We start from the raw sequence: 6602 nt of genomic DNA, 5'->3' as shown, positions 1-6602 counted from the left end.
TGCTCATCAATTTTTTTTTTTAATAATAGTTAGAACTAATATTACTGAATATTTCTAATAATTATTTCATGGAGTACAATTTTGATTTCATGAGCAGCACTTATTTTAACATAACATTTTATTTTATTATTATTTAGTTCGACGTTGAGACATACTTGAATGTTGATTTTTAGGCAATCGTCGAAATAAAAGAAAACAATTAATAAATAAAATATTTATTTATACCTTTCGACACGGATTGCGTGTCATCATTCAGCAACCCTTTTTGAAATTTTGGTTATACAGTATCTAACTGAATGTTTACAAAATTAAAAAAAAAATAAATTAAAATATTTTATAGATTAAAAGATAAAATGACAAGTAAAAAACTGATACATACCACACCAGAAAAAACAATAACCATTTTTTTATATATATTTATTATAAATATATATAATTATAAATATATATTATTTATATATTTACACATATTTTTATTATAAAAAAATTTAATCTATTTTTGTTCTATCGGCAATAGTATATTTTATTATTTTTTAGGCAATTTGGTAATCATATAACTAATAACATTATTTTATTATTTAACATTTATATTATCATTTTATTATATTTAAAGTTTTGATTGTATAATTGAAAAATGTCTTTAAATTTGCCGGTAGTGTTACCTCATGGTTTGAATTTGTTAACGTACTGAATGATGACACGCATACAATGTCGAAACGTACATGATAAATTATTAAATTATTTATTGCTTTTTATTTGATAATTTGGGTGCAAAAAATCTAAAATTTACATCTTATTTATAAATTTCTTCTGTACGGATGTATAATTTGATACTTCTTCTAAACGGTTATTCGGATTTTGATAAATCTTTCTAGAGTTTGTCAAAGGAAATTTTTAAGATTTAATGAACGATAAAACTACAGAAATATTGTAGAAATAAGTGGCAAAAATTACAAAATAATACTTATCATTGTTTGACATTGAAAACATTTGAACTGACATCTACTAGAAATGCCAATTCACTTGAAATTTGAATTTAGCTGAGCCTAGATAATATTAGAATATAATATACAAGAAAAATGTAATGTCTACATTATTATTGCCGAAAAGCAGCTGAGATGTGCCAGAAATTAAAATAATATAAGATACAGTCAACAGTTTATGTTTGGTAGATCAATTCATCAATATTTATCTCAGCAACTAATCGTATCCCAATACAACTCCATCTCCAACAGATGTCACCTCCAATTTCTATCTCACCTTCCAAATTTCATTTCCTTTAAACCTGTTCGATTGAGTAATTCGAATTTCATTATCAAACGACAGCCCGAAGCGAAAACACCTTAATACGGTTTTAATAATTACTTAAATTTTACGATTCAAGTTTTCGGAGTTGTCGTCTCGTCGTTATATAATAATCGGTGCAATCTTGAATATTTCCATCACCCACTGACCGAAATAAATGTTTGCCGAACGAAAGTGATTTGTTTACAATTTTTAAAAGGTGATTTTAAAAGTAAGTCTGTTACTGACATGGATCGAGGAATTTAATTTGCACAATATGAGACACGATTTCCTGATTTGGTAAATGGTAAATGGGTGAATGATATTGGGTTAGTATTTTATATGTGGCGATTGTAAGATTTTGTAAAACAACTTGGATGGGTTTTATATACTTTATTTATATGGAATATGCTGTGTATAAATAAATACAAAGTAAATTAATTTTCAAGCCCTAAATCCATTAGTCATCTTTTATCTCGGTGTATAAGTAATCCATGCACCACCAACCAGTCTTGGCATGAAGCTCCTAGGGTCCAATTTAGGGTCTGCATCCTTCCCTTCAGAAATTTTCAATTTGAAAGATCTCACGACTGCCATTACACTCGTCTTGATTTGCAAGAAGGCAAATCTTTGGCCTAGGCAAAGTCTGAAAAGATAATAAACAAAATATAATAGAATGAGGGACCAATGATGATTTGCAAAGCTTGATTGAATTTTTTAACACTTTTAAAATCACGGAGGTAAATTTTAATGGAAACTACTTTTTTAGATGTTTTCTATGATGACTACTTCATTCCATAGTAATAAAAATTTTGATCGAAAGCTGGTCGTAAACTTTAATGGTAACTACTCTTATTTAGGAGTTTTCCATGAGTACTTCATTCCTGATGATAATACAAGCTTTGACTAAAGCAGGTTTTAAATTTTGATAAAACTACTTTTGTGGTCTATGATGACAATTTTATTTTTCTCCAATTCTCTCAATTTGTCATTATGAGCCCAATACATTTTCTTTACCTCTGATTTTACGATCAACAAAGAATCTTCAGTTTAATCTGTGACCACTATTTTTAACCTGCACAATTTTGTCTATAATTTATATACAAAATCAACTAATTATTTACCTTGGTCCTGCCCCCCATGGGAAAAAAGCATCTTTCGTAAAAGTCTCTGTAGAACCTTCAAAAAATCTTGATGGATCAAACTTATCAGGATTGGAGAAGTACTGCGGATCCCTAGAAACCGTTCACAAATTGATTAATAATTGATACATATTATGAATATTTTAATTATTTATACTTGTGGAATGATCCAATAGCTACATGTACAGAGTCTCCTCTTTTTATTCCGATTGCCCTTTTAGGGCCTCCTTCAAATGGAGGCAATTCGTAATCTTCGGTGCAGGTTCTTGGAAAGGCTGCTACTATTGGCCATTTGCGTAATGTTTCTAAAATAATAATAATATAATAGCATAATATGACCGTTATCAAAACGCCTTGTTTAGTAAGGTAATTGGCACTTCTGAAATTTTTGTGCAATAGATTCTAAAATATATCATGAGTTGGTGTAATTAAATTGTCAATTATTTAGATCCTGTACAAATTTGTTTGTTTTGGATTTCCTCATAGTTATTAAAACTATAAATTTTTCAAGAAACCAATGAGAACACTTTTATCCATCTCTACGTTATCAAATTTTCTTTGTTCTTTTTTCGTAAATACTGACCCATGATTTTTTTTATTACCATTAATAACAGCATCCAAATATGTCATCTCAATCATTGCATCATAAGTGACTTTGTTTCGTGACCTTTCAGCACTTCTTCAATTTCCTTCACCATTCTCTCTTGGACATCTGGATTCTTGGCAATCTAAATAAAAAAATTAGTGAATGTCATTTTTAATAATTGACCAAAATCTTCAATACTAATTTTTTACCTCGTATAAAGCTAAACATATAACTGATCCTGAAGTTTCAAATCCATCCAGAAGAAAGCTGGTACATTGTGCTGCTATATCTTCCATGGTAAATTCTAAAAATTTGAAACACATGAAAATTTCTGTAATTTTTTTAAATAGATTGTTATCATTTACTCTGTCCATCTGTCTGATCGTGCAATTGCATAAGATTTTGCAGAAATCATCTCTTTTGATTTTGTTATCCTTTCGATATTGGACTGTGTCCTGGACCATTTTTATTATCCAATCTGTTACTAATTCAGGAACAAATCTGAAAGAATAGAAATAATTTGAATGAAAATATAAAATGTTACTGAACATTGACAGGTTGTGAAAATTTTACTGTGGTAATTGAAACAAGAAATATTTCAAAGCTGTTACACAGGGTCAGGATTAGATGGCTTTTCCTGCTTACCTTATGTTTATAAATTTAGATAAAATTGGAACTGCTGTAACTAATGTTATATTGATAGATGTCCAAGTTGTGGGTTCGAAGATTTTTTTGCCCATTTCCCTGAAAATTGAATCTTCCCTAAAATTGTTCAAACAATTTGCCTCCAATCCAAAAGCACATGATGCTATGACTTCGGTTGTGTATTTGTTACTTAACTAAAAACAGAAAAAAAATATTTTGCATCTTTGGCACTTTTGAACAGCTGATCTATACTTTGGTCTATAATTTAACGTAAAAAGCAAAATGAAAAATCAATTATTACCTCTCTTGTTTCCAATCCAGTAGTTGATGATCCTTCTGCATTTCTGATATGTTTGACCAGATCTTCACATGTTTTATACAGCAATGGAAAAACCAATCGAATCTGAAAAGAAATTTGTGGTGAATGGAATCGTGCCTTAAGGCAAATTGCTGGAACTTTCCGTACCGTAATGAAATATTTGAGGAATATTAAATGTTTTCAAATATATTATTACAAATGCTGTAGCTATCATTATTTTTGCTATCTTATTATATCTGAGCAAATCAAATGTAAATCATAAATCAATTTATCTCCAGAACATTAACAATCGTCATTTAATTTCGAATTCAATTTAAAAAAAAATAGTTGCCTAATAATTAATTTCCACAAAATTGAAAAAGTGCTCCCGTGTAGTCACAGTCTAATTTGCATTTGCAAATAATTCTGTGCGGCATTTTCACTTATACTGTGCTTAGCTTGGCGGCATTTTCACATTTTTCAATGAAAAATCATTTCAGTGAAAACTCACAAAATTGGAAAAGTTCTCCAGTACGTAAACAGTCTAAACGCACTTGGGTAAACATTTGTACCAGATTGGCGCTTAGACTGTGTGCTTACTGGGTAATTTTTTGAATTTTTAATCCAAAATTACAAAAATATTTTTTGGAAAATAAGAAAAAATGTAATAATTTTTTATCTTCAAAAGCAATTGTTTTGTCAATACAAGCAGAAAGTTTTTTAGATCATTCAAATCCGATACTCCGTTCTCTCAAAAACTCGATTTGTATTTTCCGCACTCTTTGCTCCGTATCTCCGTAACAGCTAGACCTGCCTTTGCCAAAAACTAATCAGCACATCTCCCTATCAATAGGGATCAAATGTTTTTTAAATCATTCAAATCGGTTGATCCGTGCGCCCGGAAACGTGGACGAAAAAATGCGGACATACAAAACACACACATACATCCATTTTTTCTGAGGTATGCCAAAATGTTCAGAAACCTTCAAAACGTCGAGAAATGCGAGAAAAATTATTTCCGATTTTCGGCCCATTACTATGACTACCCTACGAGAAGTTAATAAATACCAGTAGTACAACCTTAAGCTAGTTCCAATAAAAATTCTAACGTTTTGCTAGTTTTGGTCAAAAATGCCTTATGGATCAAGATTTTTGAAAAAATGTGGTTAAGATATGAAAATAATCTCAAGAACAAAGAGGTTTTGAAACCAAAGTTCTCATATTTTGAGGTTATTTCATTCACCAACCTTTCCGGAAGACAGCATGGGCGCAACCTTCTCTCTATACTCTCTCCATTTTTCTCCTTTCATCATAAAAATATTCTTCTTCAGAAGAATATCATCATCAGTACAATGCAAATCAGTATCCTTAAAATAGTTAAAATCCTTCACCAGAATCTGCCTCGCCAGTTGCAGATCTCTGATGACGAAAACTGGTGTGCAGAACCGGTAGAAACCAAAATAGGGAAAATCAGGAAACTTCCTAGAAAAATCAGTAAATAAAATAAATTTTGAATCTATTTATTATTTGAGTGTGTCCTTTATCTTACTGATAAATTTCGTGCATAACGTCAATGATGTGTCTCTTCTGCAAAATGCAATCTAGCATGTTGCCCACCAAGGGCAATCCCTTTTCGTGGGGAACACGTCTCCAACGAAATTGTCCAAATGTGTATTTGTAGTGGACGTAGACCAGAGTCATCAGGATCATTACTAGCGAAAGTATGATCATCTGAAATTAAAAAAAAAATAAAATTTAAAAATAAATTTAAAACTGGATCAGAAATTTAGGATTAGAAAACAACTTCTAAATGTGTTTTGTAAGTTACTATACAATTTAGTTATCGATTACATTTATTATTATAAATAGTGGATAGCGCGCACTTACCTTGAATTGTTATATTTATATTATTAATACACTTTTTTTTATTAATTTCTAATAGGTATTTTTATAAAAATATCGAGAAAGTGTTTCTAGCATTTTCATATACGTACTACTGTGAAATCAAAGGACGAACTATTTACAGAATTGAAATCGGTACCACTTATTATTTTAAATTGGAGTTAATCAAATCATTTAAATGCAGAGTCGAACTGGAAAAGAAATAATAAAATTTAAATACATTATGCATTATGAATCTAATTTTTAATGAAATTATATTTTTTTACATAAATAATTTAGAAATTTACAGTAATTTATTCAAGTAATTAAAAAATTGATAATTAATTTTTTCAATGTCATTTTTTGTTTGTTTTTTATTAATCTTTCGTAGGGTAAGTTATAGTAATGGGCCAAAAATCGAAAATGAAATTTTTTACATATCTTCACGTTTTAGAAGTTTCTGAACATTTTGGCATTCCTTAGAAAAAATGGATGTGTGTGTGTGTAAGAGTGTATGTATGTGTGTGTGCGGATGCAAATTTTCGTCGACGATTTCGGGAACACTGTTCAATCGATTTCAATGATTCAAACAACATTTGATTCCTATTGATAAGGAGACGAGCTGATTAGTTTTTGACGAAAACAGGTCTAATCGTTTGGGAGATACGGGGCAAAAAGTGCCAAAAACGGTAACTCAGTTTTCAAGAGAACGCAGCTTCCAATTTTAATAATTCAAAAAACATTTTACTTGTATTGACAAGATGAA

General features: G+C 29.9%; 1 pseudogene; it reads right to left on the bottom strand.

Annotated features, from left to right (window-relative positions):
- Positions 1–1755: 1755 nt before the first annotated feature.
- Positions 1756–5964, bottom strand: LOC113381885 (annotated as a pseudogene).
- Positions 5965–6602: the final 638 nt, after the last annotated feature.

This window comes from Ctenocephalides felis, unplaced genomic scaffold (genome assembly GCF_003426905.1).
Source record: "Ctenocephalides felis isolate EL2017-DRISC unplaced genomic scaffold, ASM342690v1 CF-g0.4_SCAFFOLD_03162, whole genome shotgun sequence".
Lineage (NCBI taxonomy): Eukaryota > Metazoa > Arthropoda > Insecta > Siphonaptera > Pulicidae > Ctenocephalides > Ctenocephalides felis.
This window is presented reverse-complemented; position numbering and strand designations above follow the sequence as displayed.